Genomic DNA, 13,315 nt, shown 5'->3' on the forward strand with positions numbered 1-13,315 from the left:
TGGCATCACCGACTCGATGCATATGAGTTTGGGTGAACTCTGGGGGCTGGTGATGGACAGGGAGGCCTGGCGTGCTGCAATTCATGGGGTCGCAAAGAGTCGGACACGACTGAGCGACTGAACTGAACTGAAGGGGGCCAATGAATACACACTCTGAGAGCCGCCCCAGTCCAGCTGCTCCTAGGGTCCCCACTGCCCACTGCAAGCCCCCACTTCAGGAGTCCCCAGACAGGCCCTAGTCCTATTCACTTTGACCTCAGGGCCAGGGATTTCCATGCAGCAACCCCAACCCCACAAGAAGAAGTGCTCACTGGCCCTGCCCCTGTTTTCCCCTCTGCCAGGACCAGCCACATAATGTATGGGGTCCAATGTGTGTGTTAGTTGCTCAGTCATGTCCAACTCTTTGAGACTCCATGGACTAGAGCCTGCCAGGCTCCTCTGTCCATGGGATTTCCCAGGCAAGCATACTGGAACAGATAGCCACTCCCTTCTCCAGGGGATCTTCCCAACCCAGGGATCAAACCCCAGTCTCCTACCCTGCAGGCAGATTCTTTACCATCTGAGCCACCAGAGAAGCCCCAGTGGAGCCCAATGAAAAATTAAAATGGGGGCCACTTATTCAGGGGGGTTCAGTTTCAGTGACTATAGAGCATTAAACCAAGTATGCACACTTCTGCTCAGGGCTTGGTCTTCAGGTTTCCACACAGCTGGCCGGTCAGCGAGTCCTAATTCTTTCTCTGCCCATCCCTCCATCTCAAGTCTCTACACAAGAACTCACTCTCCTTCCACACCACATCCCACCTCCTTGACTCCACAACTCTGCCCTCAAAAAAGGGGTATTGATATATTTCCAGAGAAAAACTTAAATACCTGTGCAAATTATAAAGCGTCTCTCCAAAATCACTGCAGATGGTGACTCCAGCCATGAAATTAAAAGACGCTTGCTCCTTGGAAGAAAAGTTATGACCAACCTAGACAGCATATTAAAAAACAGAAATTTTACTTTGCCAACAAAGGTCTGCCTAGCCAAAGCTATGGTTTTTCCAGTAGTCATGTATGGATGTGCGACTTGGACTATAAAGAAAGCTGAGCACCAAAGAATTGATGCTTTTGAACTGTGGTGTTGGAGAAGACTCTTGAAAGTTCCTTGGACTGCAAGGAGATCCAACCCGTCCACTCTAAAGGAGATTAGTCCTGAATATTCATTGGAAGGACTGATGCTGAAGCTGAAACTCCAATACTTTGGCTGCCTGATGCAAAGAACTGACACACTGGGAAAGACCCTGATGCTGGGAAAGATAGAAGGGGGGAGAAGGGGACGACAAAGGATGAGATGGTTGGATGGCATCACCAATTCAATGGACATGAGTTTGAGTAAACTCTGGGAGTTGATGATGGACAAGGAGGCTTGGCGTGCTACAGTCCATGGGGTCGCAAAGACACAACTGAACGACTGAACTGAACTGACATTTCAACATAGCAATTCCACTCCAGGGGACCCATTTGTCCTCCAGTGGACAGATGGCTTGAAGTGCACTCCCAGTGCTCACAGGATGTTCACTATATGGTGTTCGTGTGTGTATGCTCAGTCGCTCAGTTGTGTCCGACTCTTTGCAACCCCATGGACTACCCTCCAGGCTCCTCTGTCTATAGGGTTTTCCAGACAGGAATACTGGAGTGGGTTACCATTTCCTCCTTCAGGGGATCTTCCTGACACAGGGATCGAGCTCTGAACCCGCAGGCAGATCCCATACCAACTGCACCAAAGCCCACGCAGTAAGGAAATTGTCTTTGTGTGTGTGTATGTGTTAGCACATGAGTAGGAAAAAAGTCAGAAAATCTAAACAATAAATTGTTAGCCATTACCATCAGGAATTTTCACTTTACACTCTAAATTTTGAATTTTAAAATTACTTCTTTTATTATTAATATTTTTTAGTTTATAGGGAACTAAAGGCTACTTAGTCCACCAAAACTGTTTTCATCCAGAAACTTTTCTTTTACAGGCAAGGTTTTATTGGGGCCCCTGCTCCAGCAAGGTGGAGCAAGAACATATAACAGGTTCTCTTGCTGGCTGGCTCATTGAGAGGGGCAAGCTTATTCCTTATATGGGGTGAGCATAGGCATGTGTTCAGGGTTCGGGCTGGAGGGGTTTGCCCACCTCTTTGGTGGTGCTGAGTGCAGGGCATGTTCAGCATCCTCTTTTTGCTTCCAACACCGTTTTTGCTTCTGGCTCTTCAGAAATGGCAGTTGCGGATTTTTTTGGTCTCTTTGTATCCCTTTGTCCAGAATGTGAACTAACTGCACACGCACACAGCTATTTTCGGTCCCATACAGTTTCTCTGTATTTTGTTGCTGGAGGAGAGGTTTGCCCAGGTATAAACAATGCACACTGCAGCAAAGGGTCTCAGGTCCCAAACTGTCTCATTCCCCGCCGAGAGACTCTTCACCTTATTCTTAAGGGATAAGGGGCCGAAGGTCTCTTCTGAAACTTCTTCCTGCTGGACAGGGGCTGTAGAGCCCAGCCCACCCTAGAGGTGTAGACGTCCCTTGATGACTATTCCAAGGACCTGCAGGGACCTCGGCTGCTCTCTACTGGAATGGGTTGAACTCCTCGAGCCATTGTGAGTCTACCTTCATGCTGTTGGAACCTAAAACACAAAAACTTAACTAAAAGCTTAAACAAACAGGGCCCAAAATAGACATTATAGGGCCTAGAAAAGGAAGGAACCGGGTTATCCAGAAACTCAGACCACCAGCCAGGCTGCTCCTCCCCGAGTCCCCCCTTCCTTCCAGCCTGGTCCCTTTTTGCTATTATGACATACATCGATCCCTGTAACTCTCCACCCACTGCCATGAAACCTCTCAGGTGCCCGGTCCAAGCAAGACTACAGCTGAATCTGCTGTATCTAAATATGCTCAGTTCTCCCAAAAATGGGTTCCTGTAAAAACCCAACATGAATATTGAAAGGAGAAGGAGCATTTATGGAATGTCTTTCAGATCTTTTGCCCTATTTACTTTTCACTCTGGGTATGAATGTATTCTGTCTTTAAAATATTTTAATTTTATTGGAGTATAGTTGATTTACAATGCTGTGTTAATTTCAGGTGCAGAGCAAAAGGATTCAGTTACATATGTACATATATTTATTCTTTTTTAGACTCTTTTCTCGTATGGGTTATCACAGGATATTGAATAGAGGCCTCTGTGCTATCCAGTGGGTCCTTGTTGATTATCTATCTTATATACAGTAGTGTATGTGTGTTTATGGATGTTTTCTTATCTTCAGATTGAGATTTTTAGAATAGAACAGGATGCCCACCCTCAATCAAAGTTGTCTCAAGCTCCATCCCAAGTTGAATTTTTTAAATTTTGATTTGTTATTCATCATGGATTTTTTTGCAGCAATTTTTATTATTTGGCCACACCCCATGGCATTTGTGATCTTAGTTTCCCAGCCAGGGGTTGCACCCATGCCCTCTGCAGTGAAGTCTTAACCACTGGATCGCCAGGGAAGTCCCTGAGTTTTATCTTGACCAAGGGCCTCCAGCCTCCTTGCCTCCTAAGACTCTAAACCATTCGTCTTTCTTTTTCTCAAGTCAGTTGAGGTATTAGGGTCTACTTCAGTTCAGTCACTCAGCCAGGCTGACTCTCTGTGACCCCATGGACTGCAGCATGCCAGGCATCCCTATCCATCACCAACTCCCAGAGCTTATTCAAACTCATGTCCATTGAATCAGTGATGCCATCCAACCATCTCATCCTTTGTTGTCCCCTTCTCCTCCTGCCTTCAATCTTTCCCAGCTTCAGGGTCTTTTCAAATAAGTCAGTTCTTCACATCAGGCGGCCAAAGTATTGGAGTTTCAGCTTCAGCATCAGTCCCTCCAATGAATATTCAGGACTGATTTCCTTTAGGGCGGACTGGTTGGATCTCCTTGCAGTCCAGTGGACTTTCAAGAGTCTTCTCCAACACCACAGTTCAAAAACATCAATTCTTCGGCACTCAGCTTTCTTTAGTCCAACTCGCACATCCATACATGACCACTGAAAAACCATAGCTTTGACTAGATGGACCTTTGTTGGCAAAGTAATATCTCTGCTTTTCAATATGCTGTCTAGACTGACCCAGACTTGCCTATGAGTGTCCAGGAGTCTCTGGTGGAGGCGTGGGTCGGTGGTGGCCTGGTGCAGGGTAGGGGGCACTGAGTGCGGCAGTGTGTGCATGGGACCTTTTGAAGGAGGTCGCCATTATCTTCATTACCTCCACCATAGTTTGGCCTCAGGTCAAACAACACTGAGGGAACACAGCCCTGCCCATCCACAGAAAATCGGATTAAAGATTTACTGAGCATCACTTAAAGCTCAACATTCAGAAAACTAAGATCATGGCACTGGTCCCATCACTTCATGGCAAATAGATGGGGAAACAGTGGAAACAGTGTCAGACTTTATTTTGGGGGGCTCCAAAATCACTGCATATGGTGATTGCAGCCATGAAATTAAAAGATGCTTACTCCTTGGAAGGAAAGTTATGACCAACCTAGATAGCATATTAAAAAGCAGAGACATTACTTTGCCAACAAAGGTCTGTCTAGTCAAGGCTATGGTTTTTCCAGTGGTCATGTATGGATGTGAGAGTTGGAGTATAAACAAAGCTGAGCGCCGAAGAATTGATGCTTTTGAACTGTGGTGTTGGAGAAGACTTTTGAGAGTCCCTTGGACTGCAAGGAGATCCAACCAGTCCATTCTAAAGGCGATCAGTCCTGGGTGTTCATTGGAAGGAATGATGCTAAAGCTGAAACTCCAATACTTTGGCCACCTCATGCGAAGAGTTGACTCAGGAAAAGACTCTGATGCTGGGAGGGATTGGGAGCAGGAGGAGAAGGGGATGACAGAGGATGAGATGGCTGGAAGGCATCACTGACTCGATGGACATGAGTTTGAGTGAACTCCTGGAGTTGAACATGACTGAGCGACTGAAGTGACCTGAACTGAACTGAGCACGGCCCCTCCCATTAGAATAAGACCCAGTTTCCCCTGCAGTCAGTCTCTGCCATCAGGAAGCTTCCATGAGCCTCTTATCCTTCTCCATCAGAGGGCAGACAGAATGAAAACCACAATCACAGAAAACTAACCAATCTGATCACATGGACCACAGCCTTGTCTAACTCAGTGAAACTATGAGCCATGCTGCATAGGGCCACCCAAGACAGACGGGTCATGGTGGAGAGTTCTGACAAAACGTGGTCCACTGGAGAAGGGAAGGGCAAACCACTTCAGTATTCTTGCCTTGAGGACCCCATGAACAGTATGAAAAGGTATTAGGGTAAGTAATGCTAACAACAAACTCCCACATCTCAGTGGCTTAACACAGAGGTTTATCTTTCCCTCAACAAGGTCTAATGTGGATGTTCCTCGGTGGTGGATGGCTTTCTCCTTGGCCATCCTGGGCCCCAGGTCCCTCCATCTTTTAGCCCTTCCTTCCTTTGGGTTCTCAGCACAGGGATAGTGTAGTGGGCTACAAGGGAGATGTTATGGGCCAGGCCTGGAAGGGAAGAGTAGAAATCACGTCCCTCTGGTCACATCCCAGTAGCCACAATTTAACCGCGTAACCCCACCTAACTATGAGGGAGCCTGGGATGAGTGGTGTAGTAGACACAATATAGGCCCAAAGATGTCCCCAGAACCTGTGTTCTATGTGTGTGTGAGTGTGTGCTCAGTCATGTCTGACTTTGCAATCACATGGACTGAAGCTCGCCAGGCTCGTCTGTCCATGGAATTGTCCAGGCAAGAATACTGGAATGGGTTGCCATTTCCTACTCCAGGGGATCTTCCCGACCCAGAGGTTGAACTTGTGTCTCTTTCATCTCCTGCATTGGCAGGCGGATTCTTTGCCACCAGAACCACCTGGGATGTGACATGCCAAAAGGACTTTGCAGATGTGATTAAGTTTAAAATCTCGTGATGGAGAGACTGTCTCGGATTATATGGGTGGGCCCAATGGATTACAGTGTCCTAAGAAGAGACAGGCAAGAGAGTCAAAGTCAGAAAAAGGAGATCTGAGGGACTTACCTTGTAGTCTAGTGATTAAGACCTTACCTTCCTATGCAGGGGGTTCAATCCCTGGCTGGGGAGTTGGGAGCCCACATGCCTCTCAGAGAAAGAACCGAAACATAAAACAGAGGCAATATTGTAACAAATCCAATAAAGACTTTAAAATGGTCCACATAAAAAAAATCTTAAAAAAAGAAAGAAATCAACTTAAAAAAGAAAGAAAAGAAAAAAAAAAGGAGATATGAAGATGAAAGCAGAGGTTGGAGTCACATACTTGAAGGTGCAGGAAGTAGCCCAAACCAACATGGCTCCTCCAGAAGCTAGAAGAGGCAAAGACAAGCTTCCAGAAGGAACGAAGTTCTGCCAACACCAGGATTTTAGGCTTCTGAATTCCAGAACCGTAAGCGAAAAAATTTGTGTTGATTTAAGCCACCAAGTTTGTGGTCATTTGTTATAGCAGCAGTGGGACTAATACACATGTCCAAAGGAGGAAAAGGCAATTGAATTTGGAAAATAACAGCTGCCTTTTCTCCAGGAGGAGATCCAGGCTACCCCTTCTACTGCTTTCTCATCTAGCCTCCAGCTCTGGCCGGCCTCCCCGCCTCTACTTTATGCCAACGTCTTTCCTCCTCAGCTACCCAAAAGGTTTTCCTAAATTATAGGTCAGAGAGAATCCCTTTTGCTCAAAAACGCCTGTATTTCCTATAGAAGAAAGTCCAAAATTCTCAGCCTCTCATTCCAAGTCGGCTCCTAACTGCTTTCTCACAATTGAGGGGGGAAACCTGGGCCTGTGAGAACCCATGACTAGAGGTCAAGGGATAGGGTCAACAGGGCCAGTCAGGTGCTTGCAGTTGGCCTGGGCTTACCCGCTCCCTCCCCTTCAGGCTCCATCACCTAACAAGACAGAGAGAGAAAGCCAGGGGTGTGCCTTCCGGATGTGAGGAGCAGTTTGAGAAAAGATGCTTCACATACCGATAAATAATACAACCCAAAGGCGCTTGTTCTGAGTCTAAATAATTGAAAGGGCAAACTTCAGGCAAATTTTCATTGACCTCCGTGGTTACTGGGAAGCCAGTTCTTTAGCCTGCAAGGCTGGACAGTCATCCCTGCCATCAAGCCCCATTCAGTGAAGTCCTTCGTGTGAAAGCTGAACTGCAGTCCTCCCAGTGATGAAACGCCTGAGGGTCCACCAAGGAGACTAGAAGTTTCGAAAGATCCCAAGCCCCCGCTTGTAGCTGGACTGTTTGTGAGCACGATGGACAAAGCTCGGGCAAGATGAAGGGGAGGCACCATCACGTCCACTGTCGCCCCGCTGAGTCTTCTCAGCCTGGGGTTTGTGTCCCCTCCCCCATCACTTGCTGGTAGCGTCCCTGCCCCAACTCCAGGCTGTGCCTTGTGCTCCGTGCCCCCTTTCCCCAGGCCCTGTGGTTTCCATTTTTTTTATTTCCTTAAACCTGATTTCTAAAAGCAGGATTTCTGGGTCAAAGAGTATGAAAATATTCAGGGTGTGGTCAAAGTGCATTTTTAAAAGTTGTACCAATTTCAAGTGCAGTGAGCAAAGAAAGAGAATATCAGACATGGAGATATTTGTATTTCTTATAAACATTTTAAAATAATTTCAAATATATTTTTGCTATTTTAATTGGCAAGAGGAAAAAAAAAATAGCATTTTGGAACTGGAATGAACCTCATTTCCAATCCAATGGTTTCCAAACTTGGCTTCATAACAGAATTACCTGAGGAGTCTCTTAATGAGTTCCATATTGTTGAGAAAGCTTGAGAAATGGCTATTTTAGGTCTGAAGGTAAAAAAAATGTATGAGTCTGGAGAGTTTGTCATTTCAGAAAATAAGGAAGCTATGAAAAAAGCAATGTCTTGTGTCAAAAAGTCTCAGGGTTAAAGCACATCAAATATCTTAAACCTATGAGGTTATAATGTTAATAATAATCATAAAACTTTAATGGTCACTTTGAAGGATGTAATGCATCAAAGAAGATTTTGAGGGACTTTCCTGGAGGTCCAGTGGTTAAGATTCCATGCTTCCAATGTAGGGGGCATGGGTCTGATCCCTGGTCAGGGAACTAAGATCCTGCATGCCATGTGGCAACACCAGAAAAAAAGAAAAGAAAAAAAAAAAGATTTTGAAAACTGGAAAATAAAGGGAAAGAATCCAGCATTTAGGCTGCCTTTCCTATCTGAACTGTAGACTAAGCAAATAATAGATGAGGGGAAGTTTTTTGCATCATCCCAGCTAACAAATGAAAAAGGAATGATAAACAGGATGTCACCATATACTGCTGCTGCTGCTGCTGCTAAGTCGCTTCAGTCGTGTCCGACTCTGTGCAACCCCACAGACGGCAGCCCACCAGGCTCCACCGTCCCTGGGATTCTCCAGACAAGAACACTGGAGTGGATCACATATACTACTATAATGAATTAATGGACACAGGCAATGACCATCAACAGCTGCTAATGCCACAAAAATATACACAAGCAGACCCTAGTGAAAGTCCACACCACCTCTTATGACGTTTCCTTGCCAAAACTTTTTTTTTTAATTTAAACTTTTTATTTTCTATTGAGGTGTAGCTGATTAACAATGATGTGACAGTTTCAGGTGAACAGTGAAGTGAACGGACTCAGCCGTACGTTTACATGTATCCATTCTCCCCTAACTCCCCTCCCATCGATTGCCAAAACTTTTGAACTTACATCAAATCAAATTATTGCTTCACCGAAAATAAACATGGTGGAAGAAAGAGGCGCAATCAGCAAAATCCAAACTACGGGAAAATCTTCAGGACACACACCTAAGCTTCTTCGACAAAAGTTTTAAAGTGGAAAAAAAAATTAAAAAGAAGGACACCAATGGATGAAAAGTTACTTAAGAGTTACATTGACTTCTCAGGTAGCTCAGTGATAAAGAATCCGCCAGCCAATGCAGGAAATGTGGGTTCGATCCCTGGGTCGAGAAGATCTCCTGGAGAAGGAAAATGGCAGCCCACTGCAGTATTCTTGCCTGGGAAATCCCATGGACAGAGGAGCCTGATGGGCTACACTCCATGGGGCCACCAAGAGGCAGACATTTAGTGATTAAACAGCAACAGCAAGAGATCAATAGCCAGTCATAATACAGGACGTTTTCTCGGATTTCAATTCAAACAAACGGGGGAAAACTTTTTTTAATAAGACAATTATGGATTTGTGAACACTGACAGGATTTTTTACAATATTAAGGGATTACTGTTTATTTTTCTCTGGTGTATAATGGCACTGTGGGTATTTTTAAAGTCTGTATCTTTTAGAAAAACATACTAAAATATGTATGATTGAAATGACGTCTGGGATTTATACAGATTAAAGAGGCTGTGAAATGATATTTGTTGACACCAAGTGATGTAGTCGAGGGGATTCATTATACTATTTTCTTGACTTTTGCGTATATTTTAATTTTCCACATTAAAAGAAAAGACCCCAGACCTGCCGAACCAGTGTCTCAGTGCTGGGACCTGGAATCTGAATTCTGAGAGCTCCCCAGTGATTCTGATGGGCTAGTCTGTGGACTGGTGTTTGGAAAACAGTGGTTTGACAGGACATTTCTTGCCTAAGCTCACACACCCAGTTCATGGGAGAATCCAAGATGCCTGACTCCGGTCCAGGATCCTTTTCAGAATAATAGGCAGCCTCTTGAATGCAAATGCCCTCGCTCCTCAATGTCTTCCCCTCTTAGGCAGCAGGATGCTTTGACCCAGTTCAAATGCATGTGGTCAGAAGGCACCCCAGGAGTTATCTAAGACTTTTCAGCACTTTGTAATCATCTCAAGGAGCTACCTGATCCACAAGGACCTCTGTGTCTTTATGAAAAAGGAGAGGGACTTTTGAGCCACATTTTGCACAGGAACTCACATTTCAGAACTTCCCCAGTTGTCTTCCTGCATTCACAGTCTAACAGTAGCAACATTTCCTGTGTCTGCAACATCTCTGAATGAAAACCAAAAAGCAACAGGACGTAGAGGATTTTGTTTTTGTTGGCCTGAGAATCCTGAACAGAACAGGGAATATTCATCACGAGATGAATTAGAAGGTTGGAGGTAAAGGACAACATGGGAATCTGGGGGACTTCATGGTAACTGAACATAAGCTGAGCTAAAGAACTGGGTAAATTCAGTCTTGGTGGATGAAAATAATAATAATAATAACGGTCAAGGACTTCCCTGGTGGTACAGTGGGCGAGAAACCAATGCAGGGGACACAGATGCTATCCCTGGTCCAGGAAGATCCCACATGCTTTGAGGCAACTAAGCCCCTGCACCACAACTACTGAGCCTGCACTCTAGAGTCTGGGAGCCACAACTTCTGAGCCCACAGGCTATAGCTACTGGAGCCTGAGCTCCTGGAGCCTATGCTCTGCAACAAGAGAAAAGCCAACGCAGTAAGAAGCCCGTGCACTACAATGAAGAGTAGCCCTTGTTTGTGCAGCCAGAGGAAGACTGCATGCAGCTATGAAGACTCAGTGCGAGCAAAAATAAAAAATTTTAATAAAAATAATAATGATAATAATGGTCAAATTGGTTGTGAAAAGCTGTGAAGAGAGAGAGGGGGGCCTGTGTGGTTTTCTCCTGATTACCGGAGATGTGAGGACTTCTTCTGGACCTTTGGTAAAGAGGGTAGAGGCTAAAGCAGGGTTCACTGCTATGTGACCCCTGTTGTTAAAGAGACAAACCCACACCACAAGCACTGGCCCCTCCCTGGCCCAGAAGCTGGGGATGTATTATCGCTAATGGCAACCAGGGTAGGAAGCTTCAGAGGTGTGGTTCACCCTTCTACCTTGCTACGTACCATGCTTGATGTTCAATATTGCTTCTCTTTAGATTAATCAAACACAAGATTAGGAAGATAAGAACCTTAAAGTTCAATTTTTTATTCTAGTAGTCATGTATGAGTGTGGCTCAGATGGTAAAGCGTCTGCCTGTAAAGTGGGAGACCTGGGTTCAATCTCTGCGTCAGGAAGATCCCCTGGAGAAGGAAATGGCAACCCATTCCAGTACTCCTGCCTGAAAAATCCCATGGATGGAGACTGAGTGACTTTACTTTCACTTTCAGTCAGGTATGAATGTGAGAGTTGGACCATAAAGGCGGCTGAACACCGGAAAATTGATACTTTTGAACTGTGGTGCTGTAGAAGACTCTTGAGAGTCCCTTGGACTGCAAGGAGATCAAACCAGTCAATCCTAAAGAAAATCAGTCCTGAATATTCATTGGAAGGACTGATGCTAAAGATCAAGCTCCAATACTTTGGCCACCTGATGCGAAGAGCTGACTCACTGGAAAAGACCCTGATGCTGGGAAAGATTGAGGGCAAGAGGAGAAGCAGGTGGCAGAGGATGAGATGGTTGGATGGCATCACTGACTCAATGGACATGAATTTGAGCAAACTCCGGGAGACAGTGAAGGACAGGGAAGCCTGGTGTGCTGGTCTATGGGGTCAAAAAACAGTCGGACACGACTTAGCAACAAAGTGCAGGAGGATCTTGCAGTATTTCACAACAAGTCATCTGGGAGGAGGGCAAATTTCCTCCTAACACTCTTCAGGATACAGTAGAAAAATGGAAACCTGCCTAAGTGGCCCCTGGTCTGGAAAACAGGACACACAGCATTGCTTAGCTTGATTTTTCTCATGTACCTACCAAAGATTTCTTCCTTTCTATCTCCCCTGATCCATCTTCTATAACAACTCTACTCAGACACATACATACGTGGAAAACTCACTTGCCAAAACCGAAAAAAAATTGAAAGCAGCTGAAGCCAAAGACTTACACTTAAGTTATTATATAATTTCTCTCTTCTAAAAATAATGTAAAATAGTGATTTTTTAAAAATTGAGTTACAAGAGATTCATATGGGGCGTCTTTGGCCTTTTGCCTCAGATGTCAGAGAAAATTAGTGCAGCTCTAGTAATATGCTGCCACTCAGTATGGCTCCTGCAAGTGGAATTGCTTTAGACCTACACACTTTTCCAGATGACTGGACCAGTTAGCTCACTCATCTATGCAGCTTGCCAAAATCACCCTCTGTTTTATAGATTCCAGAAATCTCCCAGCTGGGAGCAAGTAATTTCTTCCAATTTGAATTATTTTTTTTTAATAGTATGTCACAAATTCCCAGTGCTGGCAAAGACGTGGTGAAATATCCACTGCTCAACATTATAGAAAGTCTAAAACAGTACATTTTTGGAAAGAAAGTTGACAATAGACATCACATGAGCTTTAAAATACTTATATTCTTTGACCCAATTATTTCATATCTGGGAAGAATCCAAAAGTTCTTTTTAAAGAATGAAAACAAAAATGTTATGCATGGTGATGTTCATCACAGTATTATTTAGAAAAAAGTGGAAATAACCCAAGTTTCTCATAATAGAGTCTTGGTAAACTACACTAAATGATTGTTTGTAGCCATTCAAGTTATTTGTTTTCTAAACACTGATGACTGGAAAGCTAGGTCCACCAAATGCCCCCTTCCTGGAATCCAAACTTCAGGTAGAAGAACCCAGAGGCTGATCAAGGCTAGAGCTGTGATCCTTCCTGAGGGGGCCTGGCCAGACTGCCCACCACTGTGATTCCAGCTCTCTCACCTGCTGCCCTCCTCGGCCTCCTGACTCCCACATCCAGCTTTCCACCTGGCCCTGTCAGCTCTCTGAGTCTACACAGCCTTCCACTGAATCCCTTTTGGCTTAATTTAGCAAGAGATGGTCTCTATGATTTGTGCCCAAGGACTCTGATGCAACCCATCAATCAGATCATCAGATCCCAAAACATTTAGTTGCCCAATCAGTTTGAAAGTGTTTTCCAAAGTCTGTTCAGTGGAATTTTAGCCCTTGGAGATCAGATAAGTTTGGGAAATAGGACATCAAGTCTCCTGTCTGGGGATATAGTCCATAGTCAAGGTTCTGAGAAGGACTGCTGTAAAGAAGCCTATGTAGCCCGATGTTTCTCAACTGCTTTGACCACACCACTCCTTTCTCCAGGTAGCATCCATTAACACCCAAAAGTGCAGCAGGCAGTAGTAGCCGCAGGGGGGAGTGAACTGTAGATATGAAGGAATGCTGATGCAGTCTACTCAACTTGTAATTTCCTCAAATACCAGACAGACAAATTTTATTTTCTGGGCCTCCAAAATCACTGCAGACAGTGACTGCAGCCATGAAATTAAAAGACCCTTGCTCCTTGGAAGGAAAGCTATGACAAACCTAGAAAGAGT

Source organism: Bos indicus x Bos taurus, chromosome 1 (genome assembly GCF_003369695.1).
Source record: "Bos indicus x Bos taurus breed Angus x Brahman F1 hybrid chromosome 1, Bos_hybrid_MaternalHap_v2.0, whole genome shotgun sequence".
NCBI classification, from domain to species: domain Eukaryota; kingdom Metazoa; phylum Chordata; class Mammalia; order Artiodactyla; family Bovidae; genus Bos; species Bos indicus x Bos taurus.